Genomic DNA, 13111 nt, shown 5'->3' on the forward strand with positions numbered 1-13111 from the left:
GTATTAGAAAACAATGGCAAAATAACAGAAGTAAGTCCCTCGTTGTTAGTAATTACTTTAAATTTAAATGGATTAAACTGTCAAAAGACAGAGCTTGGCAGAATGTATTGAAAAACATGAGCCAACTATATGCATCTGCAAGAGACTCACTTAAGATCCAGACACAAAAACAGACTAAGAGTGACAGGGAAAGATATTCTATGCAAATAGTAACCAAAAGCAGGAAGGGCTATACTAATATCAGAAAAAATAGACTTCACATTTTAAAAAGCTTACAAGAGACATTATATGTTAATAAAAGGTTCAATACAGCAAGAAATTATAACAATTATAAACAGTTTCACACCTAATAACAGACCATTGGTATATATGGAACAAAAACTTCAGGCAGAATCAAAGGGAGAAATAGACAATTCTACAATAACAATTGGAGATTTCAATACTCCAGTGTCAATAATAGATAGAATAACCAGAGAGGATAAATAAGGAAATAGAGGACTTAACACAATAAACCAACTATATCTAACAGAGATACAGAAAACGTTATCCAATTACACCAGCATACACATTCTTCTTAAAAGCACATGGGGCATTTTCCAGGGTAGACCATATGTTAAGCCACAAATGAAATCTCAATATATTTTAAAAGCTGTCATACAAAGTATCTTCTCCAACCACAGCAGGATGAAATCAGAAATACAAAATAGAAGGAAAGTTGGAAAATTCACAAATTTGTGGAAATTTAACAGCAGACTCTTAACCATTGAATCAAAAAAGTAGATATCACAAGGGAAATTGGAAAATACTTAGAGACAAATGAAAACAGAAACACAACATACCAAAACCTATGGAATGCAGAGAAAGCAGTGCTAACAAGAAATTTTATAGCTATAAGTTCTTACATTAAAAAAAAAAAACAAATTAACAATCTCTCCTTACAACTTAAGAAATTATAATAAGAACAAACTAAACCCAAAGCTAGAAGGAGGGAAAATTATAAAAATTAGAACAGTAATAAATGAAATATAGAATGGAAAACAATAGAGAAGTACCAATGAAACCAAAATTGGTTCTTTGAGAATATCAACAAAATTGATAAGTTTTAGCTAGACAGACAAGGAAAAAAGGAGAAAAGACTCAGATTACTAAAATCAGATATGAAAGTGGAGGCATTACTACTAATTATATACAAATCAAAAGGACTGTAAGAGAGTTCTATGAACAATTGTACACCAAAAAATTGGATAACCTAGATGAAATGAACAAATTCCTAGAAAAAGAAGACTCACCCAGACTAAATTACAAAGAACTAGAAAATCCACATCGTGCTATAACTAGTAAGGAGATTAAATCAATAATCAAAAATCTCCCCATAAAGAAAGACCATGAACCTGATGGCATCACTGGCAAACTCTACCAAACATTTAAAGAACATCAGTACCTGTCAAACTCTTTCAAAAAAAATTGAAGAGGAGAGCACACTTCCTATCTCATTCTTTGAGGCCAGCATTACCCTAATACTGAAGCCAGACAAAGATACTACCAGAAAAGAAAAGTACAGACCATTGTCTTTTACAAACATTGATGCAAAAATCCTCAACAAAATACTAGCAAGCCATTATACACCATAACCAAGTGGGATTTATTCCTGGAATGCAAAGATGGTTCAACATATGAAAATTGATCAATGTAATAGACCACATTAATAAAATACAGGGGAAAACACATGATCATCTTAATTGATGCAGAAAAAGTATTTGACAAAATTTAATATCCTTTCATGATAAAGACATTCAACAAACTAGCAATAGTAGGAAATTACCTCAACCTAATAAAAGCCATATGTGAAAAGCCCACAGTGAGCACCAAACTCAATGATGAAAGACAAAGAACTTTCCCTCAAAGATGAGGAACAAAGCAAGGATGCCCACTTTCACCACTTTTATTCAACATAGTACTGAAAGTTCCAGCCCTAGCAATTAGAAAGAAAAAGGAAAAAGTCATCTGAATTAGAAAGTATGAAGTAAAATTAGCTCTGTTCACAGGTGATATTATCTTCTATGTAGAACATACTGAGGATCCCAGACACCAAAAAAGTTAGAACTAATCAATGAATTCAGCAAAGTAACAGCATACAAAGCCAACACACAAAAGTCAGTTACATTTCTGTACACTGATAATGAAAAATCTGAAAAGGGAATTTTGAAAATAATTCCATTTACAGTAGCATCAAAAAGATTAAAGTGCTTAGGAATTAAGTTAACCAAGGAGATAAAAGACTTATACAATGAAAACTACAAAACATTGCTGAAAGAAATAAGAAAGACATAAACAGCAACATACCCCATGTACATGGATTAGAAGAATTCATATTAAGGAGTGAGTGCCACTGAAAGTGATCTGAAGATTCAATGCGATACCTACCAAAAATCCTAATGATACTTTTTGCTGAAGTAGAAAAACCCATCCTAAAATGTATATGGAATCTCAACAGACATCAAATAGCCAAAACAATCTTGAAAAAGAACAAAGCTGGATGACTTGCACTTTCTGATTTCAAGACTTACTACAAGCTACAGTGTCAAAATAGCATGATAATGGCATACAGACAGACATATAGACCAATAGAATAGACTCGAGTGCCCAGAAATAAACCCTGTATATAGTCAGTTGATCTTTGACAAGGGTGTCAGGACCATTCAATGGGAAAAAGAACAGTCTCTTCAACAAATGGTTCTTGGGAAAATGTATATCAACATGAAAAGAGAGAAATCAGACCCCTTAGTACTACCATATATAAAAATTAATTCAAAATGGATCAAATACCTAAATATAAGGCCCAAAATAATCATAAGAATTAAATTCTGCCGGGCGCGGTGGCTCAAGCCTGTAATCCCAGCACTTTGGGAGGCCGAGACGGGCGGATCACGAGGTCAGGAGATCAAGACCATCCTGGCTAACACGGTGAAACCCCGTCTCTACTAAAAATACAAAAAACTAGCCGGGCGAGGTGGCGGACGCCTGTAGTCCCAGCTACTCGGGAGGCTGAGGCAGGAGAATGGCCTAAACCCGGGAGGCGGAGCTTGCAGTGAGCTGAGATCCGGCCACTGCACTCCAGCCCGGGCTACAGAGCAAGACTCCGTCTCAAAAAAAAAAAAAAAAAAAAAAAAAAATTAAATTCTGCCATATACTACAACATGGCTGAAACTTGAGGACATTATGCTAAGTCAAAATAAGCCAGTCCCAAAAAGACAAGTACTGTATGATTCCATTCATACGAGGTACTCCACGTAGTCAAAATATGCATTTCAGTTTTACAAAATGAAGAGAGTTCTGGGAATGATAGTAGTGATGGTTGCACAACATTATGAATGTATTTGATGCCACTTAATGGCTATTTTGTTTTGTCTATTTCACAATTTAAAAATTAAAAAAATATAATCTGTCCCCAAAATACATGCATATTAGCTGAACACAGTTGTAAGAACCCTCCTAACCTCTCCCCATTGAAGAGCAAGTGAATTCTGAGAATTACAGAGTCAACTTCTGCTTGTAAAGTTAACAAGCCAACTTTTCTGCTTCCCCACTAGAACCTCCTTCCACTCTGCCCCATCACCCAGAGCCTGAACCCTGAAGTCTTGAGTTGTATGGGGGGAAAAAAAAAAAAAAAAAAAGTTCAAGAACTAGAGAGAGGAGCAGAGGATTGACCTCATCTGAAATTGCTGCTTGCCTCAGCTCCAGGAACAGGTCAGAAGTGTATTCACCAGGACCTGGCACACTAGGTCATAATCTGTTGGTAGATCACAATCAGTTGTAAAATGTTGTTACCAGTAATCATTAAAGCTTCAAAGTTTGCAAATGACATTCTGAATCAACTAAAACAGATGCAAGACTTTTAAAGAAATTTCTCTTTTTCATTTTGGTATGCTTTCTTGAATGAGAGTAAAAAGAGTGGAGGTATAGCCGATGCCAGGAATTAAAAAACCATGGAAGCATTTCACCAGAGTAAAAGTCATCCATCGTGTGTGTAGGGCCACACTTCTGCTTTATAATTTGGTGTCAGCTGTTTAGGTCTATCCTGGCCTTCAGCCACCTTTTCCTGCACCAGATCTACTTCTGCCCATTTTATCCTCTATATAGTAATAGTAAGCAGAGCCAAGCATTCTCTCTCTCTATCTCTAGCTCTTATTTTCTCTCTCTCCCACTATTATCATATGACTTACCAAGTAAATGACTCAGCAGTCTGGCAATCTCTTGCTCTTCAGAAGCACATTTGGATATATCAGCTTGAGAATTCAGACTGTGGAAAGTGGTCAAATAGAAGACCCTGAACTGACCATGAACCAAACTGCTGGGCTGCAATCCAGCATTTACAGAGCTCTATGCTGCACAGTATTCAACATTATTCCAGCTAATAATGAAATAGTAGTTATAGTTTTGTTGACTGTAATTTCACGTTTATAATTTCCTAGGGAATCTCACAGGGAGGAGAGGCAGGGCAGGAGTCGGCACTCTTGAACAGCTTTAATAACAACAAAATTTCACATAACCCCGTAAGATATGGTGACCGCTTAGCCCAGGTGTTTCAATGATGTCCCCATTGACATACAATGTGTCACAATTTTAGAATCAGAAGACAGTTTACACATTTGTGTGCAACTATCTGTATGGCATGATTCTGGGACTCAATAAAGCCTTCACTTCTCACAGCTTATGCATGCAACTCTAGCATCAGTGACTCTGCCTTTAACTTGAGGCATTACTCTCAAAGTGTGGTTCCTGAAACAACTCTCAAAATCACATGAGGCCGGGCGCGGTGGCTCGTGCCTGTAATCCCAGCACTTTGGGAGGCCCAGGTGCCTGTAGTCCCAGCAACTCGAGAGGCTGAGACAGGAGAATCGCTTGAACCCAGGAGGCAGAGGTTGTAGTGAGCCAAGATTGCACCACTGCATACGAACCTGAGTGACAAAGCGAGACTCCATCTAAAAAAAAAAAAAAAAAAAAAAAATCACATGAGATGCTTGATTAAAACACGGATTCCTAGGTCCCACCCCAGAACTTTTAAACCAGATTCTTAGGTATTAGAGCTCATCGATATGCATGTCAGACAAGCTCCCCACATAGCTTTTCCTTACGTCAAGGGACCACTGGTATCAACTTTGATTCCTTCTAAAATGCAAAGTCACTGGGAGAGGAAATGTATAGTTTTTTATCATTCCATTCCCTTATAGTGGAAAACAAAGGTTGGAGGGTATAAATAAAAGACTGGAGAACAGGACTTGATGGAAAACGGGTCCAAAGGCTGTCAGCTTTACAGCAAATTAATGGAGAGGGAGGGAAAATATGACAAAAGGTGGGGAGAGTAATGGGTTAGGTAAAACAGCTAGAGGCATCTTAGGGCAAACCTCCTGTTTCACCTACCTGTAAATTTTGATTTAGCTGGAGAAACAATGAAGTTAGCTAAAGCAGGAGCTCTGACTTCTGTTCCAAGGTCCAGGAGAAGTAACAGATGGCTTGATCTTCTGCACATGGCTGCATTTTGGACATCTTATTAGGAAACTTGAAAGGCTTCTTCTGCAAAATCCTTTGTGGGTATCCTGGTCTTCAAAATAGGGCTGTTGTCAGTAGGACTGTCCCTTAGTCCTATTTATGTCATCTTAAGTTACAGGAATGCCAACACTTGACAGCAGGAATTACACCAATGGGCTAGGGCCTGCCAGTATGAAGAAATAGGAAAGAAGAAAGGATTCTTAGGTGTTGATACAAACTGTGTGTTTTCTCCCTCAGTGGCCTTTGCATTTTAACAGGAATCAGTCTGGTAGCAGTGGCTCCTATCAGTAGGTGGGGCGGTTGGCGGGGAGGTCCTGAGAAATTACCCATACTTCAGTCATTCTCCAAAGATAGCAATGATATAGCAGTCACTCCTAGAAATTCTACCTAATGATCTTGAAATTTCAGGCTTGTTTTCAAGAAAGGAGAGGATTTGAGATATGTTAGAACCAGGGTGACCATATAAAATAAGGTCTCAAACTATAACGTTTGAGAATAAAGAGCCCATGAACCCTAAGTTGTTGCAGGCCAACTAAGACATTTGATCATGCTGGTTAGAACTCAGGAGAGAAAGTGAAGCCTGCAGAAGATGCAGCATAAGTTAACTGGCACTTGGTAAACGGGAACCTCCCTTTTCTTCACTCTTGTGAAGTATACACCTAATAATCAGACTGATATTTTTAAACAAATTAGACCCCACCACACCCCTGCTCTAACGGTTCAATGCTTTCCCATCACACCTGGATTAAAATCCAAAGGCTTTGCCATGATCCATAAAACCCTACATGATCTGACTCCAGCTACCTCTCTGCCTCTCAGACCTCATTTCCTACATTGTCCCTGCCCTATTCACTCACCTCCAGCTGCAGCAGCCTTCTTTCCAACCATTAAACCACCAAGTTTATTCACTCTTGTGCCAGGTATCAGTTTATTGCCTCACAGATATTAATCCACCCTTCTTTACCCTGCTTTGAGATACTAGAGGTAGGTCCTGTAAACATTTCTCCTGTGCCAGATGACTCAATGTCAACAGAGGCTTTGTCAATAGAGAGCTCTGAGGGGACGCTGCAAGGCTATTGCAAGCTAAAGGGACTTTTCCCCAAATTTATGTGCTATTTTTAAGCATGGCAGCCCATGCAGTGGTATGGGAGAGATCTGGTCATGCTCATCTCAGTAGCCCTTGCGGACCAGCTCCAGCCTGCCAATGCCCTCTAACTAGTTTCTCCTCTACCCAGGAGGCCACTCGTAGGAGACAACACTCTGGTCAATGCTCTCTGGAAAATTTCTTTACCACTGGCAGACTGTGCAGGCCAATGGCAGCCATTCCTTCCCAAAAAGGTACAAATCAGTGTTGAAGTGGATGATAGGGAGAGCTTTTGTAAGTTCTCAGTTTCTTCTTAATTTGCCCTCCCTCAGCCCTAGAGCTAGATAGCTGCTTTTTGCATTTGCTACTTCTCTTTTGATAATTAATCACCTATTACAACTTGCAATTATTAATATTAAATTTTTCTCATTTAAATTACTAGTGTGTTTTCTGTTTTCTGATTGACCCTGCTATAGTATTGGTATTTGGAGTGGTCTGAGAAGACAGATTTTCAAAGATGGGATTTGAGAATTGGATTAGTCATGGATTTGGGTTAGATGAAAGTGCTGAGTTCACTGCCAATGGGAAATCAGATGCTAGTTACCCATGACATACAGTGACATTTCAATAAGTAAGTTAGATTATTACCTGTGGCTGATTATGATGATGTGCTAACTGAAGCAAATGCCTTGGGAGCCCTAGTGGCTACTGAATTTGATTATAACAGCAGTAGTGATGACAACAGTTATTGTAGTTTGGAACTGATTTTCCTGAATGCATTACCGCACTTACAGAAAAGGACAAGCTCAAGATCACAGTCTGAGAGTCCGAACATTTCCATGGCAGTTTTAATACATTCTCATGTCTCATAACCACAGGGCCACTATTGCTGAAAATTGAACACAAAATTTAACTGTGAAAGTGGCTAGATTACAGTAGCACTTGAATTCACAGCCTTAACAAGTTTTTCATGGGAACATTAGGGAACTGATTGAGAAATAATGAGACCCTGAAAGTTGGAATCGGGAAATCTGGCAGGATTCAAATGGAATTGAGAATCTTACATTTTCAAGTCACTCTCATCACCTTTTACAGTGGAAGTAGACCACTTCTACCATAACTAACCTTCCTTTGTGGGAAAACCCTATGATATCATCATCTGGGGAAGATGCTTTGAAGGGGATGTTATTTCTCCTCAAGACTCACTGTAATTAACCCTTGTTGCCTGCAGACCCACAACACAAGCCAAATCTCAGTATGTTTCAGATACATGGTATGACCCAGGAGAAAATAGCTCATACATTAAGATAATTAAATGTACACTTTTAGTGTGTGTGTGTGTGTGTGAGAGAGAGAGAGAGAGAGTTTGGTTCTGTGATCCCACCCAAACCTCATCTCAAATTGTAATCCCCACTTCTTTTTTTTTTTTTTTTTTTTTTTTTTTTTTTTTTTTTTTTTTTTTGAGATGGAGTTTTGCTCTTGTCGCCCAAGCTGGAGTGCAGTGTGTGATCTTGGCTCACTGCAACCTCTGCCTCCCGGGTTCAAGGGATTCTCCTGCCTCAGTCTCCCGAGTAGCTGGGATTACAGGCATCCACTACCACGCCCGGCTAATTTTTTGTATTTTTAGTAGAGACAGGGTTTCGCCATGTTGGGCAGACTGGTCTCAAACTCCTGATCTCAGGTGATCCACCCGTCTCGGCCTCCCAAAGTGCTGGGATTACAGGCATGAGCCACCGCGCCCAGCCAATCCCCATGTTTTAAGGGAGAGACCTGGTGGGAGGTGAATGAATCATGAGGGTGGTTTCCCCCATGCTGGTCTCTTGATAGTGAGTGAGTTCTCACAAGATCTGATGGTTTTATAAATGTTTGACATCACACATTCTCGCTCACCTGCCACCATGCAAGAGCTGCCTGCTTCCCCTTCTGCCATGATTGTAAGTTTCCTGAGGCCTCCCCAGCCATACAGAACTGTGAGTCAATTAAACCTTTGTTTTATGTATATTACCCAGTCTCAGGCAGTTCTTATAGCAGCGTGAGAGTGGACTAATACAATATGTATGTATAAATATATATATACACACACCAACACATGCATATTGCATATATAATATACATTATACATTATACATATTATTCTTCTAACTGCACATGGAACATACTCTCAGCTACATACTCAGTCATAAAGCAAGTCTCAATTTTAAAAAATCTCAATCACACCAATCATCTTCCCAGACCACGATGAAATAAAACAGAAATGAATACCAAGAGAAACTCTCAAAACAACACAAATGCATGGAAACTGAACAACTTGCTCCTGGATGATTTTGGATAAATAAAAAATTAAGGCAGAAATCAAAGAATTATTTGAAACCAATGAAAATAGAGACACAACATACCAAAACTTCTGGGATGTGTCAAAAGCAGAGTTAAGAAGAAAGTTTAGAACCATAAATACCTACAGCAAGAAGATAGATCTCAAATTAACCAAACCTTGCACCTAAAGGAACTAGAAAGACTAGAACGAACTAACTCCAAAGCTAGCAGAGGAAAAGAAATAACTAAAATTAGAACATAAATAGGCCGGGCGCGGTGGCTCAAGCCTGTAATCCCAGCACTTTGGGAGGCCGAGATGGGTGGATCACGAGGTCAGGAGATCGAGACCATCCTGGCTAACACGGTGAAACCCCGTCTTTACTAAAAAATACAAAAAACTAGCCGGGCGAGGTGGCAGCACCTGTAGTCCCAGCTACTTGGGAGGCTGAGGCAGGAGAATGGCATGAACCTGGGAGGTGGAGCTTGCAGTGAGCTGAGATCTGGCCACTGCACTCCAGCCTGGGTGACAGAGTGAGACTCCGTCTCAAAAAAAAAAAAAAAAAAGAACATAAATAAAATTGAGACCCAAAAAACCATACAAAGGATCAATAAAATGGAAAGTTTGTTTTCTGAAAGGATAAACAAGAAAGACCTGTAGCTAGATTAACAGAGAAGAAAAGAAAGAAGATCCAAACAACCCAATCAGAAATGACAAAAGTGACATTAAAATTAAACCCACAGAAATACAAAAGATCCTTGGAGACTACTATGAACATTCCTATGTATGCCAACTAGCAAATCTAGAGGAAATAGATAAATTGCTGGAAACACATGACTTCCTAAGATTGAACCAGAAAGAAACAGAAATCCTAAGAGACAAATAGGAATTAATAAAATTGTCCAGGCACGGTGGCTCACACCTGTAATCCCAGCACTTTGGGAGGCCGAGGCAGGTAGATCATGAGGTCAGGAGTTCGAGACCAGCCTGGCTAACATGGTGAAGCCCTGTCTCCACTAAAAATACAAAAATTAGCCAGGCATGGTGGCAGGTGCCTGTAATCCCAGCTACTCGGGAGGCTGAGGTAGGAGAATTGCTTGAACCTGGGAGGCGGAGGTTGCAGTGAGCCGAGATTTTGCCACTGCACTCCAGCCTGGGCAACAGAGCAAGACTCCATTTCAAAAAAAAAAAAAAGAGAGAGAGAGAGAGAGAAGAAGAAGAAGAAGAAGAAGAAGAAGAAGCAGTAATAAAGTTGAATTGATAATAAAAAACCTAACCAAAAAAAATCACTGGTCCAGATGGATTAACAGCCAAATTCTACAAGACATGCAGAAATGAGCTGGTACCTATCTTACCGAAACTGTTTCAAAAAAATCAAGGAGGAATTCCTCCCTAACTCATTCTATGAAATCAACATCATTCTGATACCAAAATCTGTCAAAGACACAACAAAAAGAAAACTACAGGCTAACATCCCTGATGAACACAGACACAAAAATCATCAACAAAATACTTAGCAAATTGAATCCAGCAGCACCTCAAAAAGTTAATTCATCGTGATCAAATGGGCTTTATTCCTGGGATCCAAAGATGGCTGAAAATATACAAATAAATAAATGTAGTTCACTACATAATCAGAATTAAAAACAAAAACCATATAATCATCTCAATAGACACAGAAAAGCATTCAATACAGTCCAATGTCCCTTCATGATAAAAATCCTCAACAATAGCCAGGCGTGGTGGCAGGCACCTGTAAACCCAGTTATTTGGGAGGCTGAGGCAGGAGAATCGCTTGAACCCAGGAGGCGGAGGTTGCAGTGAGCTGAGATTGTACCAGTGTACTCCAGCATAAGCAACAGAGCAAGACTCCATCTCAAAAACAAACAAAAAACAAAAAACCTCTCAACAAACTAGGCATTAAAAGAACATGCCTCAAAATAATACAAGATATCTATGGCAAACCCACAGCCAACATCCTACTGAATGTGCAAAAGCTGGAAACATTCCCCTTTAAGAACTGGAACATGACAAGGATGCCCATTCTCACCACTTCTATTCAACATAGTACTAGAAGTCCTAGCCAGAGCAGTCAGGCAAGAGATAGAAATAAAAAGCATCTGAATAGGAAATGAGAAAGTCAAATTATCTCTCTTCACTGACAATATGATTCTATACCTAGAAAATCCTAAAGATTCTACTGGGAGACTTCTACATCAAATAAACGACCTCAGCAAAGCCTCAGGATAGGAAAGCAATATACAAAAATCAGTAGCATTTCTGTACACCAATAACACTTAAACTGAAAGCCAAATCAAGAACATAATCCCATTTACACTCAGCAAAAAATTAAAATACCTAGGAATCTAAGATTTCTAAGATTACATCTAAGATTTCTACAATAACTACAGAGAGATGCAAATCAAAATCACAATGAGATACCGTCTCACACCAGTCAGAATGGCTATTACTAAAAAGTCAAAAAAATAACATGTTGGCAAGGTTGTGGAGAGAAGGCAATGCATTGTTGGTGGGAATGTAAATTAGTGCAGCCCCTGTGGAAAACAGTTTGGAGATTGCCCAAAGAACTAAAAATAGAATTATAATTCTATCCAGCACCCCATTACTGGGCATATACCCAAAGGAAATAAATCATTCTACAAAAAAGACACATTCACTTTTATGTTTATTGTACTATTCACAATAGGAAAGACATGGAATCGACCCAGATGCCCAGCAACAATGGATTGGATAAAGAAAATGTGGTACATATACACCATGGAATACTATGCAGTCATTTAAAAAATGAAATTATGTTCTTTCCAGAAACATGGATACAGCTGGAGGCCATTATCCTCAGTGAATTAATGCAAGAACAGAAAACAAAATACCACATGTTCTCACTTGTAAGTAGGAGCTAAACATTGGGTACGCATGGACACAAAGATGGAAACAAGCAACACTGGGGATTCTGAAAGAGAAGCAAGGGTTGAAAAATTACCATCAGGTACTATGTTCACTGCTTGAGCAATGGCATCATTAGAAGCCCAAACCTCAACATCACGATATATACTCACGTAAAAACTCTGCACATGTACCCCCTAAATCTAAAATAAATAATAATAATAATAAAATTTTTTTCAGATTTGGATTGAGTCACTGCAATGAAGATTCATGGTCTCTCACCCAGTTTCCAGTCCTAAGCCAATTTACAGGCCCAGAGTCCCATGGTTGAAGGGGTGGGACTCTGAAGCTTTGCTATTGCATATGCAGTAACTATTCCTCCAAGACTTCCCTCAAGAGATTTGCAGTCGCTTAGTGGAGTGACCACGCATGGCGAAAGGGAACTACTCAGATTCCTTAGGGATCGCTAGACATTGGCTCTGAGTTGCTGCTAATTCCTAAGGACTCATGACATCATTGTGTCCCACCAGTCAAAGTAGGAGCTTATGGTTCCCCTGTAATGGATGGAGTCTCAGCCCAGGTTCTACTCATGGTGATCTTGGTTGGTCCACGAACCCACCCTGTGGCTCTTCTCTCAGTTCCTGAATGCATAATTAGAATAAATGTACTCAGAAGCTGGAAGAATCCCCACATTAGCTCTCTGACCCATAAGGCAGGTGTGATTGTGATACAAAGAGCTAAGTGGAACTTAGCTAGAACTTCCCCTCTTTACCAAAATGGAAGGAACATCACATACCTAGAGGAAATGCAGAGATCAGTGCCACCATCAAAGACCTGAGAGATGCAAGAGTAGTGATATCTAACACATCTGAATTTAGCATGCCTGTTGGGGCCATGCAAAAATTGAACCAATCCTGAAGAACAACTGTGGATTATTGTAAACTTCATCAGATGGAAATTTTGATTGCAGCTGCTGTCCTAGTTGTAGTATATTTACTGGAGCACATGAACACGGCCTCTGGCACTTGGTATGCAGCTATGGACCTAGCTAGTACTTTTTCTCTCCACATTAATTTGCAAAAGATAACTAGAAGTAGATTGCTTTCACTAGGCAGAGCCAAGAATACATTTTGACAGACTTGTCTCAGAACTACATCAACTCTCCACCTCTGCCATAATATAGCCCAGAGAAATCCCAATCATTTGACAATCCACTAAACATCACACACAATACCATTATGCTGATTGAGTCTGATAAGCAG

At 39.3% G+C, this 13111-nt stretch overlaps 1 long non-coding RNA gene across 1 annotated transcript in view; it reads right to left on the reverse strand.

Moving 5' to 3' along the window:
- Positions 1 to 4915: 4915 nt before the first annotated feature.
- Positions 4916 to 13111, reverse strand: part of LOC126930269 (uncharacterized) — a 33107-nt gene continuing 24911 nt past the window's right edge. Inside the window, exons 3-4 of the long non-coding RNA XR_007717548.1 lie at positions 5422 to 5713; positions 4916 to 4982 (exon numbers count right to left, since the gene is read on the reverse strand). This is a non-coding gene — a long non-coding RNA (uncharacterized LOC126930269). The remainder of the gene's footprint in view (positions 4983 to 5421; positions 5714 to 13111) is intronic.

This window comes from Macaca thibetana, chromosome 11 (assembly GCF_024542745.1).
Source record: "Macaca thibetana thibetana isolate TM-01 chromosome 11, ASM2454274v1, whole genome shotgun sequence".
Lineage (NCBI taxonomy): Eukaryota > Metazoa > Chordata > Mammalia > Primates > Cercopithecidae > Macaca > Macaca thibetana.